This window comes from Condylura cristata, unplaced genomic scaffold (genome assembly GCF_000260355.1).
Source record: "Condylura cristata isolate star-nosed mole 26May11 unplaced genomic scaffold, ConCri1.0 scaffold00030, whole genome shotgun sequence".
Taxonomy (NCBI): domain Eukaryota; kingdom Metazoa; phylum Chordata; class Mammalia; order Eulipotyphla; family Talpidae; genus Condylura; species Condylura cristata.
The window spans coordinates 18,244,239-18,264,532 of record NW_004567131.1 but is presented as its reverse complement, the minus strand read 5'-3'; the positions used below and the strand labels follow the sequence as shown (position 1 = coordinate 18,264,532).

General features: G+C 43.2%; 1 protein-coding gene across 2 annotated transcripts in view; it reads left to right on the top strand.

Annotated features, from left to right (window-relative positions):
* The window catches only part of FRMD4A (FERM domain containing 4A), a 402,633-nt gene that overhangs the window by 209,662 nt on the left and 172,677 nt on the right, over positions 1-20,294 (top strand). Inside the window, exon 1 of one of the 2 annotated variants that reach the window (XM_012731292.1) lies at positions 63-149. The exons of the other annotated variant lie outside the window; for it this stretch is intronic. The gene's annotated coding sequence lies outside the window, so the exon portion shown is untranslated. Of the gene's footprint in view, positions 1-62; positions 150-20,294 lie in introns of those variants that run through there. 2 annotated transcript variants of the gene reach the window in all.

Here is a 20,294-nt window from a genome sequence, read left to right as displayed (position 1 = left end):
TCCGCGGAGGAGGAGGCGGCGCCGGGCGCGGATGCCGCCTGCTAGGCCACGGGCCTGCGCACCCGGGGCGAATGGGACGCCGGTTTTGGCGGATTCGCCGCTGCAAGCCTGAAGTTCCTGGGCTCCTGGGGAAGCGCAACAAATAAAAGGTAATGTGTCTTTGTTTCCCAGCCGCGATTGCAGGGAGGCGATTGATTCTGCAGCGGTTCTGTGTGCATTTTGAAAGGCTGGGCTGGTAAAGGGACGTGACACTTCTGGAGGCTCAGAGTAGGTAATGTCGCGGGTGTGACATTTTTCAATGCAAACCTCACGTGCGGCACACACTATACTGCTCTCTGCTACCCCCGCCTTCCCCACGTACACTTTCCTCTGGTCCCTCAACCTCACACTGTCTGACTTTACCGAGGGAGAAAGGAAAGGACATGGCTGTGGGCAGACCCAGATGGGATTTAATTTAAAAAAAAAAAACACCTTTTTTTTTTTTTTTCCTGAGAAGTGACAGGGAATCCTGTCCTTTGGGTGTGTGAGGGAGCGTTTCAGACAAGGGTGGCAGCTGATCGCGGGCTGCCTGGGACGGCTAAAATGGACTGCTCGTTTACATTCCAAATGGCTGCAGCAAGTTTGATGCAGAAAGGGGGAGGAGAACCGTAGGAAACCCCTGTAGAACGTGGTCATTTTAAAATGGCCAAACGCAGTGCTTCTGTATTGTAGGCAGTGGCCCAAACGCGGGTACATATTGCATGTAGAAAAGCTGAACCGGTCCTGCGCTCTGAAAGCAGTGTGGGTCAGGAACTCGGTGCCTTTCTCCACTACCCTGATAACGGAGTAACTGCCTGTAGATTTCAGCAAATCCTGCGAAAATTTCCTTGGAATTGCTGTTCTAATAATAGCGCCGGCAGTGGCTTTTTAATAGACATACTCATTCTGAATGATGCAGCCATTCCAGTCTCCCGGAAGCTCAGCTTGCTGAGAAAGGAGAGCCAATGCCATAAAGGACTCCCTGACCCCACCGTGAATGGATGAGGCTTTTTCTCCCCTATGAATGGAACATCCCAATAGAGGCTGCCGCTGTCTGGCTTCTTTCAGTTTGAATCCTCAAAGCTTCAGATGAAAGGGATTCTCAGAACACCTAAGACTAAGACGGAACATTTCTAAATCTGAACTGTTCACTGGTGACAGCCTATTGGATTTGGAGAAGCCCCATCTGTACCTTTAGACACCTGGTGAGGCAGACTTGATCTGCATTTACCTGATGGAGTTTTGAATGCCTCTTCTACCTCAGCAGCCCTAAGCTGTCCTTTTCCAAAAGCATGACCTCGCCATGTGGGAAAGCACCAGGGAATGAGCAAACTTCTGACTTCATCCAGGGAAGTCACCCCTGATCCAGGGAAAGCACCTCAGTTGTTGGATGCAAAAATTGGTCCCTTTACTTAATAGTACAATTTTTAAATATGCAATAAATTGGGGGATTGGATGGGAAGGGGTGGGCTCGGCACATTTCACTGCTTGCCTCTGGTCTTTAAATTACTTCAAGTTCATCTATAGCATTTGGCCCAGTTTCTGTTGGTCTGTAGATCAGCAGAATTCGGGTTTTGATTCTCAAAGTGTTGCTGGTCTTTTGCAGCCTAGAATGTCAGGGGACGAGCCACTTCTGTTGGCTGGGAAATCCATTCTGCTGTGAATGAAATTTTGGGTTTGTTTAAGCTACAGCAGGAATGGGGGTCTTGAGACATGTAGATTCAAATACATTTTGTCCTGAGAGATTAAATAGTTACATGTACTTTAATTGGAAGCAATAGTTGGACATCAATCCAAAGTCAACACTTTGAAATCAACGCTGTATTGTCCCGCCAGTGAATAGAAAGCTGCCTCCAGACAACTTGGAAAGAAGACATGCCCAGTGTGCAAAGTTGAATGGGGAGAAATAGTCTTTTAAGGGGAAAAGACCCACAACAAAGCATTAAACTCTTCAAGTATTAAAGGGGAAGAGTTTTAGTGGCGATGAGGAGCAAATTTCTCCACCCTCTTTTGTTCTCACCAAGTGTGATCTGCTGCTGCTATTGCTATATTCTTCTTGGCACTCAGCTTGAACTAATTTTATCAATAAGACTTGTTATTTATGGCATGGGGCCTCTTTGTAATTTTAGACATTGTTGCCAACTCCCCTGATGACCTGGCAGGTGGTTTGTGCCATTAGCATTATCTTGTTGTTGGAGAAACTGAGACCCCTTGAGGTTCAGTGAGTTGCTGATTTCATAATCCATGAGAACTGCATCCCAGATGTGCACAGCTCTTTTTTATTCTAACAGAAAAGTTATAGTCTGGGGTCAAAGGAAAAGCCAAAGATTAGTCTTTACTTGGATCTGGACAATGACCTTGGCAAAGGCTATTAGAATAGTAGCTATGATAGAGTTACAAAGGGTTCTTAAGTCAATCCTGATTGAGTTGACCAAAAGCATGATCACTGCGTGATGAGAATGGCAGGGGTGAGTTGGAAAGTTCAGGAAATGTTGGATTGAGACCTGTTGGGCCATCTTCATCTTTTATTAAGTGTAGGGTGGAATAAGACCTTCTTCAAAGATCATCACCAGCTTTACCACATAAATATACAACTTGTGCTCACTCTCTTTATCCTGGTGTGTGTGTGTGAGAGAGAGAGAGAGAGAGAAAATTTATAGTTCTGGTGACATGCCACATACAATTATCTGCAAGTTGCATTTAGCCCAGCACATGAAGATATGGTAGGGCTCACCCAAATCTAAAATTTTGTTCTTAGATATTTTTGCCTATGTAAATATGTCCTTTTTTAAGGAAAAGTATGGCTTCTGGAGAATTTCTGGCTAAATATGTTACAGTGAGAAATGGACATGATACCAATTAAATAGGTATGATTTTTAAACTACTCTACACAGAGAAAGTATTATGTGTATGTCTAGATTCACCAATAACTTGTATTCACATCTTTCAGTTTCTAGGTGTCATCTGATGCATCAGTAAAAATCGTGGCAGAAATTCACTACTGAGGTTTAGTCTTTCTAGAAAAATTCCAGCAGCCCAATTAGAAATTATTTCTGAGATCTCTTAGGAAGATAAGCCATGGGAGAAGTATCTTCCAATAAATATTCAACCTAAATTCTAAAAATTATATTGTTTTTGGACTTAAAGAGAATCAAATGAGAAACTCCTTTACCTAAAGACCTTTGGCCTCTTGTGTCCTCCTCAGGACATGACGGTCATCTCTTTACCCCACATCATCCATTCTGGGTTCTTTGCTACCCAGAAAGGAAAATGTAGTCAAAGGAATGAAAGAAAATACTGGATACTTCCAGAAAGTTGGGAGTTCAAGAAGAGGAAAGGATGGGACCTCCCCATTAGTTGAGTAAGATACATAGATAATTGAACTTAAACCAGAGACTTTTAAAAGTAGGTAACTAAAAATTTAACCTTTAGGGGAAGGGAGAGCCTTTGAGTATTATGTCCAGGAGGTTTATCCCAGCCATAAGCAGAGTGAAGTATATTGGCAGCGTTTTCCATTTTTGTCTTTTCTAAGACATGTAACCCCAAGAGCTGGTGCAGCAGGTTATGGAACCCTCAGTTTCAGGGTCACTGCTGCATAAGGCAGCCTGATGCTTTCATTGTCTTCTTCAGCAGAAAGTTCTCCAAATCCGCATAAATCCAGCTTATCAAAATTTTCCTCCACAGCAGTTTTCTTTCAGTTTCCTAAATCCATCAGCTTCCACCCTTTCCCTGTCCCATGGGATCGCTTCTGAGGAATATCTTAGACACACCTTTACCTTTAAGACAGCCAGTTCCATCTCCAGAATATATCCTGAAACCTTCTATCACTGTGCTTCTCTTACTTTTGCAGAACATAATCAAAACTGTGAATTACATTAATGTGTCTCTTGGATGCTAGTGAGCGTGTGTGTGTGTGTGTTTTGGTTTCACTTGTTCATGTTATCAGTGGAAAATAGATATTTTCCCTCAAAAGGGAAGCATTTTACTTTTTGAGGATGGAAATTACTGGCAAAAATTAAGGGCCATGCTTGTTGCAAAGTAGTAGATGAAGATGAGGCTCTGATTCAGTTCAGGGTCTTACTGCTAATCAAGAAAAAATGAGCTGGAGCTCAGTTTGAACTGAACCAGTAACCCCTCTGCAGAGCTAACCCTAATCCAGAGATGTCACTTGTAGATTCTAGCTTGTTAGAAATCAGATCTCTTTGTCAGGGATGGTGTTTGCTTTGGGCTGGGGTGAGGGTGGGCTCCAGCCATTGCATGACACAGTAGAAGAACTTAGTTGTCTACAGTCAAGAACTTTTGCACACACACACACCCTTCCGGGCAAATTCTGACTCCATCCACATGCTCCTTCATGCTCCTCTCTTACTGGCAATCCATGGTTGCTGGATACTTTATCTTAATGCTCACTGCATTTAACCCTCTGCTCATCATAGGTTTTGAATAGATACTATAAAAACAAGAAAAGATGCCATACCTCGCAGCGCAGTGGGTTAAAGCACAGCACTAAGAAGCTAAAGCCACTTCAGCATGAGTTCTATCCCCACCTGGGATGTGACCCACATGGCAGCAGACCTCTCCTGACCTCCTGCTGCTCCCCTCAGCAGTGTACTTTGCCAGTCGGCCTGTTCTGCTCCCCACTCTGTCTCTGGTGAATCCTCTCATGGCCTTTGCACCTCTGGCCTGTACTCCGGTAATGTATGCATAAATAAATAAATCTTTTTAAAAAAACCAAAAAAACTGGTGAATCTATCATACTGCACTCCAAACACTGGTATATTTCTGTGCTTTTAGAAACCTGGAAAATCCGGTGGTCTAAGTCAAATGTAACCCCTAGTGACAACCTTTCATTTAGCAGTATCTTGCCAACAACCTTCAGGCCAGAAGTCTTGATAGTAATGCAGACTACTAAACCTTTTAACAACAATTTTCACTTCCACTTAGCCAAAAGCCATCCTCCAGACCTGGAATCTATAACCCTCCTCTTCCCATTGGACGCGACCTGTTCTCCTGGTGGTACAGCTTTTTGCGGGGTTTTTGTCTTTCTTTGTCCTTGCTGTATGAGGAATGCATGGAAAAAATGGCGTGTAATGGGGAATTAGATTGATAATGCATGACAGCGAATGGAAATAATAATCGGCGAGGTGCCAGGCTGTGCCATTCATAACCATAAAATGCACAATTATGCTCCCACCACATGCCCGTGAACAAGAATATAGATGTAACAACCTCAAACGAGGAAGCCAGATCATGTGGAGTCATCTCGTGCCGGTGCTACACCGTCTCACACAGCCTCGGAGTGTAGTGCCGGCTTCCCCATTCCCTGCCCCCGCTGGCTACCCCCAATGAATATCTGATGTTTATTTCTTTGTTGCTCGGAGAGGCAGAAAAAGGAAGGGAGGGTGGTGAGGACAAGAACCAGATTGGAGCAGAACACAATGGAGAGCAGTGTTCTGCCTTCTCAATCCCCTTTTATTGGGATGGTTGAGTGTTGTGTAACAGAATAACTTCGGAGTGACCAGCGGCACAGATGTAGCCTGCAGGTCTTGGCAGAGAGCAGAGACCTCAAATACAACCAAGTCGCCAGGGCTGAAGTCACATTAAATGTTCAGGGCAGGCTCTAAACCAGGCCTCGGGGATGGTCAATCAGGTGAAACATTTCAGGTAGATGGAGTTTTAGGAATGGACAAAAGGAGTTGTGTAGATCATTTTTGCAAGTGGGGAGGTGTTTCCAGATGTTCAAGGACCTCACCAGGACCTTAGTTGTAGGCCAAGACTAGAGGCCCCATTAGCTTAAGGTTTTGTGATGCAGTGTGGTGTGGCAGAGCATCATCTAGCTGTGGGTTTGGTTTCTGGTGCTGCCACATGCTAGCTGTGAGGCCTTGGAAATTGCCAAGTCTGTTGCAGCCTCAGCTTCCTTATTTATATATGAAAAGTTACATTCAGAGGCGTTGAGGAGAGAGTTTCTGTGAAGCATGTTATGTTACACAACAAATACAGGAGATTCCTTTTGAATGAGAAACATATTCTCCCCACCCCACTTGTCTTACGGAGGCCCCTCGACCACCCCAGTGGCCAGGGCCACTGGTGTGTAGCAGGCCCCTGACTGAGGAAGTGGAGATGCCGCTGAAACAGAGGGTTACCTTCTCGCTGCCAGTCCGGAAAGGCAGTTTATGAAGAGGAAGTAGCAGAAGGGGAGTGGCCGTCAGCCTGAGTACCCCAGGCCTTCTCCGGTCAGCCTTTCTTTCTGGTTGGTTTTGTTGTAGCATTGATGAGGGAAACATTTTTTGATTCCTGGTTGGCCATGATCTGTATGGACTGTGCATGTTTCTCCCCCTGTCCAGGCGGGGTTTCTTAGGTTCCTTCCATGTCCCACAGGTATAAAGTTCATTGTCGTGTTTCAGGGTCCCAGTCTGAGGGTGGGGGGTGGGGAGGGGAGGAGGTGATGCGCCCTGGGATGGAAAAGCGTCCTGTTCAGAGTTGGCTTCCTCCTCCTATTCCCTGCGCTTCCAGGGGGCACTCTGCTTCCTGAGACTGAAACGCTGAACAGGAATAAGTGGGTTGGAGAATGAGTGAGTGAATGAATGACTACAAATAATTAATGAATATTAGAAGTATTTGGAATCTTTAAAAAAAAAGATTTTATCTATTTTTGCAAAGAAGAACTGGATCTAGTCAGGAGGTTCAGGGGGTGAGAGGATTCACCAGAGGCAGATTGGGGAGCAGAACAGGCAGATCTACTGACATACTCTGCTGAGGGAACAGTGGGCGAGACAGGAGAGGTCTGCACCATGTGGGTCAGCTCCCTGGCTGGGGATGTAACTCAGGCTACCATGAGGGCCGAGACTTAACCCCTAGGCCACCAGGAAGGCCCAGTATTTGGAATCTTTATTTAGAAGATGGGTGAAGTTTTTGTCACCAGAAATACTCTGACGGAACCCAATACTTGTTCGTATCAGTTACCTTTGGTGACATTGGTTTGCATTATAGCTTGTCACTTTAGAGTCCTACTTTCCGAGAACTTACCAAGCACATTGAGGACTTGCTGTATTTCATAAATGTCACCTGGCCTTACAGACAGGATTATATAGGTAAAGACATCATCCTGGCAATCTTCACCTTATTGGCAATGAAAAAGGCTGACTAAGAATGGAGGCAGCTGGATGGAGAAAGGCCTGGGTGTGGAAGGGGCTGAGTGTCAAGGGCAGGGAGCTGTGAGGGAGCGAGGGGTGGTCCTGCTTCCTCACGAGTCTCTAGGGAGACTAGAACATTAATGGGGGGGAAGTGAAAAGAGCAGAAAAGTGATTCTGCTCTTGCACTAATGGATTGTTTCACTCTAAAATTTTAAAATTCTTTAATTTTCAAAGATGATCAAAAAGCTTTTAGGGCTTTTATCTTGAAAAACTTCTAGCATAGAAATTACCAAGGTTATGTCAATCAATGCAACTGGGCTTTTCCTTAACAAGGGCAAAAATCTAATCAATGTAGGAAATTGGTTACATCCCCATTCATTGCCATTTAGCAGGAAGATTTTGGGCGCCAGTTTACCTATTTATATTTCACCCAAATAATTACAGCAGTAAGCAAGTTAATGGTAGGAATCAGCCTTGAGCCTGAGTGCACTGGGGGCTTGAGGGAGTCGCTGTGTCACCCACCACCTGACACTCACGAGTGTCACCTGACACTCGGAGAATTCCCTATGGTCTGAGAAACCTACCTGCCAATTTGCATAGTATTCAGAAAACATTACCTAAGCACTTAAAAAACCTTCTAGGTGTTAAGTCAAATCAGAATAGAGAGATGGTTCATCTCCTGGAGATTGTTTAAATAGGCGCACACAGGCAGCGGAATAAAAGCATTAAACAAATGCAAAAACAGAGAAAGCATTTAGAGGACACACGATAATCATATATTTGGGACAAGGATATATTTTTGGTGAACCCCAAGGGACTGATGATGGGCACTGTCTGTCATTTTACAGAGATACTTTAAGCTGTTTGGTGTTTCCGTCTTTCCTCTTGCAGAAAAACTGGTTGCTGTGACCCACCAAAGTTTAATTTGTCTGCTATCCTCTTCCTAAGGTTGCAGCTTAGTTGGCAGAGATTTTGTGCCATTTAAATGTAGAGTTCTATAACTTCCAGCTCGGTAAGATACTTGGATAATAATATCCCAAGATGCAATCTTTTATTTTTCATATCACAAGGTTCTTCTTTTCTTCTTGCCAGTAGATTAGATCATACTCTGCGGCAACCAACAAAACCCAAGCAAAAAATTCCATAAACGATAACTTCTATTCTTTTGTATAAATTGTATGGCTTTTGTAGAAATAGAAAAGAAGTCAGTAAGTAAACATCCTTGTCCCATACTCGTATGTAGGAAAGGTGGGAAGAAGGAAGTTCACGTTAGCCCGCTTCCCTTGTTATTCAAAAGATGAGGATGAAAACAGTGTTATTCTCCCTCTTTCATCAGACCTTTGCTGGTCAAGCTTCCCTGACAGATGGACTTCAAAAGGTCTTTGTCCACTTTATCAATTTTCCCTAAAGATATGGCTCAGAGAAACTTCTCTGCCACTGTTCCAGAGATGGCAAATGTTCTCTTTTCGTTTGTGCTTGTTCTACCTGTGGTTTCTTGATTCCTCTTGTTCCCCTCCTTCATAAGACTTAGAAATCACTGTCCTGTGGTAAATGACTCACTAGATCTGCCTCCTTACTCTTCCTCATTGCTCCATTACTACTATTAAATTCTTCCAGCTTTTGATAATAATTTTTTCCAATGCCTGTTCATGTTTTCTTCCCAGATTCTTTTAGGGTGAGGTGTCCTTTACCACCATCATAGATCAGGGCCTCTTAGTTTTTCCCTAAGTTATTACAAAGTCATCACAACTTACCCTTTTACCACTTCCTTATACACACACACACACATGCGCGGGCACCACCTTTCTACCACTCCTTAACCACCACCACCACCCCACCCCATTCATTTCCTTAGACCACTGTCCTTAAAATGCAATAAAGGGCCTCATGATAACCCTGCAGCTTGAAACATGGAAGAGTCTTAGTCAAGAGGTTGATTGAAAGTATGAAACCATGGCCCTCCCTGGTGGCGCCGCGGGTTAAAGCACTGCACTGAGAATCTAAAGCAACTTCCGCATGAGTTCGATTCCCGCCTGCCCCGGAGGTGACCACATGGCGCCACAGATCTCTCCTGACCCGCCCGCTGCTCCCCTCAGCAGTGTACTTCTTTGATCTGCCTGTTCTGCTCCCCACTCTGTCTCTGATGAATTGTCTCACCACCTCTGACCTGTACCCCAGCTCTTGTATAAATAAAAAAAGAAAGTATGAAGCCACAATTCTTGACTGTGGTGATAGTTTCATGGATGTGAACAGGTCCAAATTTAACAGTTCATATATGTACTGTTTACTATATGTCAGTGATACATCAGTAAATTAGATTAAAGATGTGCATATTAGAGATACCCCTTCTATCAAAAAAAAAATCAAGATGTTTCAGTTTGATTTGTGCAACAACAAAGCTCAATGGAGTTCGTTATATCTCAAGGAATTACTTCATTTTTTTATAGTTTATGCTCTTTAAATTTGAAGTTTGGGGCTGATGACTTTACTCAGACTTTATCATACTCAGTACAGAACCAGGGAATCTTTCTATATCACATGGATGAGTCCCACCTTGCGTGGGCTTGCATAAAAAAAACTGTCCACTCAACAGTGCTGTTAGGGTACCTCCTCAACATCCCCACTTCTGTGTTCTGGACTCCTACCCAGTCTTCCTCCCCAAACCACCTCTAGTGCAGCATCTCAGCTAATGGCAGTTTCAAATTTTTCAATCCCATTTTCTATTCCAGAGGCAGATTGGGGAGCAGAACAGGCAGATCTACTGAAATACACTGCTGAGGGAAGCAGTGGGTGAGACAGGAGAGGTTTTCTGTGCCATGTGGGTCACCTCTGAGGCTGGGGATTGAACCCGTGCTGCAGTGGCTGCAGACAGCTTCGTAGTGCTGTGCTTAACCCCTGGCACCACCAGGGAGGCCCCCATTTTCTATTCTCTACACCACCAAATTTAGACTCTCACATCCCACATCCAACCCACTGAAAACTCTTGTTGGATGTACTTTAAATATCCAGGATCTAAGCATCATCAGATTTTATAATGGTTACCCTATTGGAACCTACTTCTGCCTGTTGCACACAGCACCTTAGTCATTCCTGTGTGACCAGTGTGGGAATCACGCTCCCACCTCCATACTCTCCACGGCCCATCCCCCAGTGCAGACACCTTGGGGGTGTCAGGGGAACCCCCTCACTGTGCACCTGCACTCAACTCAGCCTGCGCTTATACCGTCAGCCCCTTGCAGATCTCTGCCATCCTCTGCCTGAGGGACTTTGAGGAGCTCTTTCCTCTGCCTGAAATGTTCTCCAGCAGGCAGCCACATAGCTCCCCTCTTTACCTTTCAAAGTTTTTCTCAAATACAAACTTTTCATATTATCTCAGCAGACTCGTGTATTTAACACAGCAGGCTGCCATACCTATCCACTGCTTTATTTTTCTTCATAGCGATAACCACTCTTTGGCATACTAATGATTTACTTGTTTTGTTCATTGTCTACCTCTTCCTCTTTGAATGAATTTTGGGGCACACAGACCCTGGTCCTTCAGTCTGAGATGTGCCGCCCATCCCTTCTCTGCCTGGGAACCCCCGTTCATTCTTTAATATCTGCCTCCCTTGTTACCTCTTCTGTTCCTGAAAGCAGATTGAATCATCTTCCTCTTATTCTCCCAAAGCAACTTGCCAAAATGCTATTCCAGTTTGATCCTGCAAATTGCAAAGACCTGTTTTCATTTGTCTTCCACTGTGGCTTTCCAGGGAGTGCTCATGTGTTCTTTATCTTTGGTTCACAGTACCAAACTTTGTGCCTGACATTAGGCAGGTTTTTCTTGAAAACACACAATATAGTTTTATGGTATTGATATATGCAGAACAGAACTGTAAATACATTTTCTCTTCCTTGTGATTTTTTTTCATAATAACATTTTCTCTGCTTGAGTGTACTTTATTGGAGGAGTGCTGTTTGGCTATGGAAGTACATGATATATGTATGATATATACATATGTACATATATGTATGTGTGTGTGTGTGTGTGTGTGTGTGTGAGAAACACAGTATGTGTGAATTGACAGTTATTGGTAAGGCTTCCCATCAATACTAGTTAAGTTTTAGGGACTCAGGGGTTATGTGCTCATTTTCAGTTTCTCTTGGAGTTGGCACCTCTGGGCTCCCTCATTAGGCAAGGATCAAGTGTATGTGTGCTGATTTTAAAATTCTGGCTTTCCTTAGATAGCTACCTAACCCTAAGCTCATTTTCAAGTCTTTTCTGAAATAAATGCTGTATATACACTCAAGTTTGATTGTTAAAGTGTTGGGAATGACACATATAAGCTATTTGACACTGCATTACTAGTGAAGAAAGAGGAAAGATCAGGAACCTTGCCATTTTTTAATCAGTTTTGATACAGGCACACACACACACACACCCTCCTTTCCTTCTTTTGTGGAAACAGCCCAAACAGTAGGCTCAGTTTCACCCTTTTTTCTATGTGTAGTCAACATAATAATTAGCTCCTGCCGTAAGCTTGGAGAAATTGTTCTGTGTCCAATTAGAATTCTTGATTTGACTAAGAGATACAACATAATGTCTTTATTTCTGTAACTGCTCAGTAATGATATTCACCCTGGATATTTTTAGAACTCTTGTGTGTCACAGCTATGGCATTTTAAAGCGCGGCATTATTTCCTGTGACAGCATTTCCATTGAGAGAGGCTGGAGGCTCCTAGACCCTGAAGTGAAGGTTGGAGGTGGAGGGTTCTCCTGGTTTGGAGTCCTCTCCTCCCCTGCTTCATTTCCCTCCCTTTGCCAGCCTGACGCTCTGCCCCCATTGTTAAGTGGTATTAGGGAACTATCCGAGCAGCTCTGAGAGCAGCTCTGATCTGGGTCTTGTCGGTGGCCCGGTGGGCCGGCTGCAGCAGGACCCGGATCCTGCATCAGGTCTTGAGAGGCGTCTGGGGTGGTTCTAGGCAGCCAGCCAGAGCTGAAACTGACAAGATGAATGGTGGAAGGGAGCTGCCAGCTTAGCTCGTGCTAGCTCCTGAAGTCCCTGCCAGCGATCTCTCCAACAGAATCCTTTCCAGAGAACTGGTTCTATAAACATCCAGGTGGCAGCCTCCAACCCAGATTGACTGCCCCTTGCAAATGTCAAAAGTAGCTGTAAAAACTTCCCCTACTATAAGCTCACAGGTTTCCTATCTCTCCCTGCAGCTTTGTATTGGGATTTTGAGGCAGGGAGGGGTGACAGTGGGCTTCTGCTTCTTGGGGCTGGGACCACCCTTCAGGGCTGGTCCATTTCCACATTGAGGATGGGGGACATCATGTTCCCCTGGTCTGCTCCTCTCTGATGCCACATACCTTTGATCTGAGTTAAGCACAAGTTTCACAAGTGTTAGGTGTTGGGCTGGACTAGTTCCTTTCAAACCTGGAGGACTTGAATTCCCCAGCCTCTTGTGCTCAGGTGTGTGGGGCTGGAGAGGCTGCTTGGGAGCCCACGTAGGCTTTGTGAAAGCAGGTGGTCTGCGGGACCCTACCTCCTTCACAGGTGTCCTTTCTTCCACTATGCTAAGTCACCAAAGACCCAAGAGTGGAATTCCAATAGCTTGCAGATGCTCTAGATTAATATTCTCCACCCCTCCCATCCCCATGGGGTAACAGAAAGCATGACTGTAGCCACACACAAAGAGGAGGAACGCCCCTTTCTAACACTCTTGTCTGTGACAAGACACTCCAGCTCCCACTGAGGGCAGATCGATGTTCGCTCCTCTCAGTGTGAGTCAACTACAAGACCTGTTCCTGAGCTTGAGTTTGGGAATATGTCTCTACAGAATAGGCAAATTAAAACCTGTGTTACTGAGTACAAATTAAGTTGTATCTGTATTTCATGATGGCCTTTGGAATGACAAAGATAAACTGATTGTACGTATTAACTCATGTACAATATTTGAGTGCTTGTAATAGGTTTATCTGTCATTCTGTTTCAATCTTAGAGATGTATCATTTTAATGTTAGTAATATACTCACAATAAATGTGAAAACCTGTTGTATAGCAAGACCTGTTGTTGTAAATAGTGCTGTGTTGCCATACTGATCACAGCGTAAGATAAGAACAAAAAAATTAAATTTAAAATGGCATACTGAACTCGACATTAGAGCAAAATGGGCAGTTTTCTATTACCAGGAAAATGTCTCTGAGGTTTTTGGTTATCAAATATAGGGATACTTTCCCACATCAGTAGCAAACACAGGTAATCATTCCGCACAGTGTTACATTTTAAATAGAGGTATTTGCACAAAAGGTATTTGATTATACAAAAGAAAAATGGTAAGGACTTTAAAAGGAGAAAAATATTTGTGCCTGCCAGTCTGCAGTGTGAATTTTAATACCGCTGAAGTTGTATGTGAATGATGTGAATGTTTGTTTCCTGCATGAAATATTGTAACAGGAAGCATCACATAAGTTATTAGAATGAGTTATGGTAAATTCTAGTCTACAGAGTACACACTGTGTATACATGTCTGATACCTTCTGTTTTCTGCCGCACCCTCCCCAGGAGTTTAAGAATGACTTTCCATAACTTTCCCGACTAACAGTCTCTGGCTCCTTCCTGATCGCTCGCTGTGAGGGTGGGGCAGACCATGACTTTTTGAACCATAATATCAGTTTAAAGAGCCCACCCCCCTTGAATTCAGCTACATCTTCTGAAATGCCCACTCATCGATTCCAGTTCTGCCCACCAAAGCAGAATTCTCCCTTCCCTTAGACACGTCAGGTTAGCAAGTCTCCATATCCAGGCATATCCAGTACTGTTCAGTGTATACCTGTTTGATTCCTATGGAAGTAATAACAGCCCCCTCTTTCACTCACAAGTATTCTGTGGGGTGTGGACAATGTCTTATAAGGACCCTTACCAGTAGGGTAAGGGTCCAAACCATGCGGTTTCCTCGTCAGTCCTGAGATGACTTGTTTTCCAGAGATGAATCCTTCTTTGGCCTTGCTTCTGTCTCTTTATATTCTTTGTAAAATATGATGTCCAGAATTGAGCAAATTTCCAGAAGTGGTTTAACCATAATAGAGTATAGGAAGCCTTTTTAACCCCATTGATCAAGATTCTATGTTCCTGTTATGTGAGCTAAGCATAAGACAAAACAATGAACAATATGAACCCAGTTTTACGTATGATTATGGTTACATATGGTTGGGGGTAATATAGACATTGAGAAGAGAGAACATTTATATTTTCATATCCTTTTACAGTTCTCCACATGTGTGTCTCTTTTCCTAGGCACTGAACCTCAGCGCTTACATCTGGAAGCCTATTTCTAAAGCCTTCCCCCTCATTTCTTTATCAATTAGACTGAAACTGAGTTGAAATCAATGTTCGGTGGTTTCTTGCTATTTCATCACTGATGGAGCACTCCTCAGACTATTTGATATACAACTGCTCTTCCTTCTTGCTGTCATTAAGGAGGGGTCTTCAGCTGAATTTCTCTCCGTTCCTTGTTCACCTACCACTCTGTGCTCCAGCTCTACTGAAGGCTGGTATTTCCAGAACATGACACATTCTTTCCCATTCAGGCCTTCTTACATCATTGTGCCTCTTCCTCGAATCCTGTTCTTTTTAGTAGTCACTTCCTCCCTTGAGTAGTGACAGACCTCCCCCAGGTCTGATTTTGGGTCCCTCTTATCCTCTGCTGGATAACATCCTGTACTTCTACCACTTTGTCCCAGGATCATACTATAATCACCTGCTAACTTGGGTATTTCCTCCTCTAGATATAAAAGCTCCTTAAGTATAGAAACAAAGTCATGCTCATTATATAAATAAAAGCATGCTGGGCACCTAAAACATGTACCGTAAATATTTGCTGAATGAACACACATTACAGGGATGTTCTTATATATACTCTTTAAACTCCATACTTCTTTATCAAGATCTTTTCCTCATTAGCATAGGTTACTGCATTGCTCTCCATGTTCCTAGAGAGATGGCTAGATCTCTTCTCTAGAAGAAAAATTTGAACCTTTTAGCGATTTACATTTTAGTTTTATTTCCTATAGGGAAATAGTAGTCTTCTAACTTCCTTGTAATAATCTACTAATCATATAATTGTATCTTTAATATATTAATCCCTTATTAAAGTTGTTCTCACCATCTCTCCAGTTTTACTTTTGCTTTGGAGCTTTGTGAAGTGGACTTATTTTTTTTTTTTTTTAGCCCATGGGGATTATAACTGAGATGAAAAGATTCACAAAATGAAGAATGATGTAATATACATATATATAAATAAATAAGATAAAAAAGAAAGAATACAAAAAAGATAGTCAAATCTATAACTTGTTTCTCTTTAGCTCTTCTAATGCTTGTAAGCTTAGAAAAGCCTAATGAGCATACCTTGTACATGTTTTTAATATTTAACTCTATGAACTACCTAGAGTTTATTTGGGGAAAAGAGGTCTAGTCAATTTATATTCTTTTAGTGGTTAGCCTATCCCTTTCCCTTCTGGGTTGAGAAGATTGAAACAGAAATGGAACTGAACAGTTCAGCAGAGTCTGTCTTTTCATAAAAGTCCATTAGCTGCAAACAATGAACTTACTACTACTTTCTTTGCTCTTCTTGCTTTGAATGTCTGTCTCTTTAAAGCCTCTGTTATTGCCCTTAGACCTTCCTTGTTGCAAATCTCAGCTGTTTTCCAGCTCTTTTTTCCCTGTAAGTTTGTGGCAAGTCCTCACATAAGTACATAATAGGTACAAAACACTCCCTGCCTTTGGCACAATGAACAGGTCACAGGAGGCTCTAATCTCCTTTGGGAATTCTCCTTACAGATTCTTTGTGTTTTTTGAACATCTCAACTTTCACTTTCTCATTCAACTTTATTTTATGTTACTACAGTATTACTTTTTAAGTCATCATCTCAGACAACTAGTAGTTTTTTAGATCCATAGAGCCAATCTTATCTTTTTCCTGAACTTTTAAAAGCTGTTTTCTTTGAGGCTGGGTTCCCTATCTGATCACTCATTCATCTTTCTTTCCTGCTACACTGACTTTGCTACAGGTTTCAGTCCCGAGAAATCCATCGTAAGTTGACAATGTACCAAGCAAAAATGCATTTAATACACCTAACCTACCTGCCGAGCATAGGTTAGCCACTAGCCTGCCATAAATGTGCTCAGAGCACTTTCATTTGCCCACAGCTCAGCGAAATCATCACACGAAGTCTGTTTGCTTCACGATAGCATTGATAAAGGGGGATAAATCAGTCCCCACGTTTTTTGGTTGAATTTCCATGTTCTGCCCGTACCTGTGGGTTTTTGCCTCTACTTTAGCTTCCTCCTGTCCAAAAGATGTTCACATGAGGTCCATTGGTGTTTTTCAGTTGTCCCAATTGGAGTTGTGCGTGTGTGTGTGTGTGTCTGTGTGTGTGTGTGTGTGAGATGCACCCTGTGATGGGAGGGTATCCTGTCCCTGTGTTGGGTTCCCCTCATGCTCTGAGTTCCTAAGACAGGCCCACTGTAGTCCCTGAACTGGAATACAGGGTTAAGGACATGAGTGAATAGATGTGTAACTGCAACTGGTTGTGTCATAGTAGAAGTGTTTTGAGTCTTCACTTAGAAATGTAGTGGTGTTTTTCTTCACCAGAAATGTCTCATTGTAACTTAACTCCTGCGTTAACCCATATAGCCATGTAGAGCCTGTGGTCAAATTAGTTTATTGTACATCATTTCACTTAAAGTAACAGTTTTCAAGATAACATATTAAGTGAGGACTTACTGTACTGTTCCAGTGTCTGTTTAGAATATAATGTAGAAAGGAGCTGGAACACCTTAACCTCACGTGCGTGAGCTTTCTGTTCTGTGCTCCGCAAGTTGGTGTCCATGGTGCATACTCCAGACCCCATGCATTGGGATCTCCCAGCATCCATTTACTTGGAGGGTTGACACTAAGACTGACTATCTTCCATAATCTTTCATAGTCGCTTGTCCAACTTCCATGTCAATAGCTTCTCAAATTGTCATGTCTCGGTGAAAGGTGAAAGAATAAATACCCTGCCTTCCCTTCATCCCACAGCTTAGCCTTGGGTCAGAGTTCTCATTGGAAGTACATCAGACTATTGCTAGAGCTTCCAGCTGTCCTCACCCCTTAGCTCTCTAGGTCCATTCTTTGTCTTCTAACCTTTAGAATCAGAAACTGAATAGTGTTTTCAGACTCTCCCAACCTGTTGCACCAGCCAAACGGATGGATTTTTCTGTGAGACTTGTGACTCCATTGCACACAGCATGATCTTCACAGCTACTGAGATTATCCACACCAGCATAGCAGGCTTATGCTGGTCCCAAGCCCTGAGTGTCTACACCACATCACAACTCCTTTTCCTGCGTTAGCAGAGAAAACCCAGTCTCCTTTTACTGAAGGCCAGGAAAAATAAGAGCAGCAGCAACACTAAAGTATGCTTTGCTGAGATCCTCCGGTGAAACACTAGCTCTGCTTATGACCTCATCACATTCAGACTTGCAGAGAGTTGAGCTTTGAAGAATGCAAGGCTATTTCAATTTTCATATTACATTGCATTGCCATGTGAATTTGTTTCTAATAGAGCTGCTCACTTAATTACTTTCATCTGGATTATATGAGCATTTTCAGCAGCCAACAGCCTCAAGGACATGCCTGTGTGTGTCCTGCTTTTAAATACTGGAGATTCATGGTAAAGACAGAGGTGGAGTAATTTACTAAAGATCACAGAGCACAACAGGGGCAAGATCATTTTCTCTGAATCAGACTTCTGGTGTCTGACGTCTGGCATCTAGTGCCTATGTCTTCTTTTCTCCCACAATCATCTGATTTTTTTTTAAGATTTATTTATTTTATGCATACAGAACTGGGGTATAGGTTGCAGGGGCCATGAAAGGATTCACCAGAGACAGAGTGGGGAGCAGAACAGGCCAACTGACGAAACACACTGCCGAGGGGAGCAGTGGGTGCGTCAGGAGATGTCTGCCGCACCATGTGGGTCACCTCCAGGGCAGGGATTGAATGCATGCTGAAGTGGCTTTAGCTTCTTAGTGCTGTGCTTTAACCCTCTGTGCCACCAGGGAGGGCCCATAATCATATGATTTTTATATGATATTGCTTTAAAAAAAAAAACAAATATGAGATAAATCTAAAAGATTTCTCTAATGTAAGTGGCCCTTTTAACCTTAAGGGGGTAGCCAGTGACCCCTCAAGCTTTATTATAATACAATGCTGACCTATAATAACTTATGTTGTTTCCATGGTCCGGGTTAAGTGGTCAGCAAACGGATTCTATTTTTAATGGATTTTAAGTTGCCCAAAGTCCTAAATGACAGTGTATTTTCTGTGGGGTGGATTTCTTGAGGTCGCATTCATTCATCTCCTGATGTGACAGCTTTGCCACATTGAGATTTTGCAATCTCAAGACTTGCTAGTGCCTGGCTGAGTCGAGAGGCCTTCTTTGGCCAGAGGACACTAAAGTAGACAGAGGGCTATGACACAATGAGGGGACCCAGAGAGCAGAACCTCCAACAATGAGTTGTCCTGGGAAGTTGTTCTCATGTCTGTGGAATTTCCTTCGGAGCCACCAAATGGCTGGGGTCAAAGGGCGGGTTGTGAGGTGCCGGCGAAACATCCCGCATCCTTTGGATGTGCCGAGGCTTAGCAGGCATGCCTAGGGAAGGATGTGCAGAGCGACTTCAGTCTCTGCACCTGGACTTGCTTGAGTGCCACCATCATCTGCTCTTCCTAGTCAGTGATAATATTATAAAGGACCGACTTTGGGCTGTGTGGGGGAGTACTTGTAACTTTCCTAAATAAAGCATCTTTTGGAAATGTTAGTTCTTCATTTTGTGTATTTCTAGCAAATCTGCAACATTTCTTGTTTTGCTGTCTTGCAAATGTATTGTGTCAAAAATGAATGTGAATCACAACTTGGTAACTCACTGTGCAGAGAGACAAAACAAGTAGGCCTGTGGTAACTTCATTTCGTCGGTCTGTTTTCATTTGGGACAGACCTGTGAACCTTACTCGAAGCAGCTCTGCTTCCTATGCCCACGCCTTTCTTACCCCACCCTCAGAGTTCGGCATAAACTTGCCTCAGGAAGCTGAGAAAATTTAATCATCACATGGGTTGACTATTGAATATTTTTTAGTTTTTATTGTAAAAAGAACATATTTCTCTTAAGTTCAGGATCACTTACTCTAGTGTCAATTGAGCAACTGCATTCACTTTCTGTGAAAACATTTTAAGTGGGTGGGACGTGGTTATTTCTTTAGAGGGCTTCCATGTAAATTATTTGCAAATGGTAAGATAAAGGGCCAAGAGGACTCCCAAGAAGTAGCATACAGAGAGAAAAAAATCTGTTAGATAGAGAAAATGGCAATAAGAGAAGCTTGTTGGTATGGACTTTACTTAATACTGACCTGAAGAGAAAGTATTCTTAATAAAATGTATTTGGGGCTTTCCCAGCCCTCAGTGTTTACACTGTTAGGAGGAACAGACTTGCCAAAGCCTGAATGCTGCGGCCCCCAAATCCCTGTGTGGTGTGAGCTGAAGACTGGCTTTAAGGTGGCCTGCAGTTTATGACCTGATTCTGAGCTGATGAGACACACCTCTCTGCATTTGAAGGGAATCCTGCACCTCTGGATTAAAGGGCCTTTGGAAGAGAGCTGGGGGCGGGAGAAGGTGGGGGCTGGTTTCTCTTTGCTAGTTAGTTATTCTTTGCTTTTATTGATGCCTGGACTGAGGATTCACTATCTTCTTTGCACAACAGCCCCTGCCACCATCAAGTATGTCCAGGCCATGGTAGATAGATGCTGCCACCACAGATATTAAGCCCCCCTTTCAGGTCCTGCTCCCCAAATATCTCTGCTTGCAGTCAGCTTCCCCTTAATTCCTCTTGCAAAGAGAGACCTGCAGTTTTCAGTATTCTTATCTATGTGATCATTGTAATGCTCATTTTTAAGTTAATTAATTTGATGTTACATGTTTTAAAAAAAAATAGGCAAGCTGAAATAAATTTGTTAAGAAACAGCCTCTAGGACTCCACTTCCTGTGGCTGAACTCAAAACAGTGTCATTCACTTTTTTCTAGATCAGTTTCTTTTTCCTGTTTTTTAACTGGGGGGAGGGAATATGTC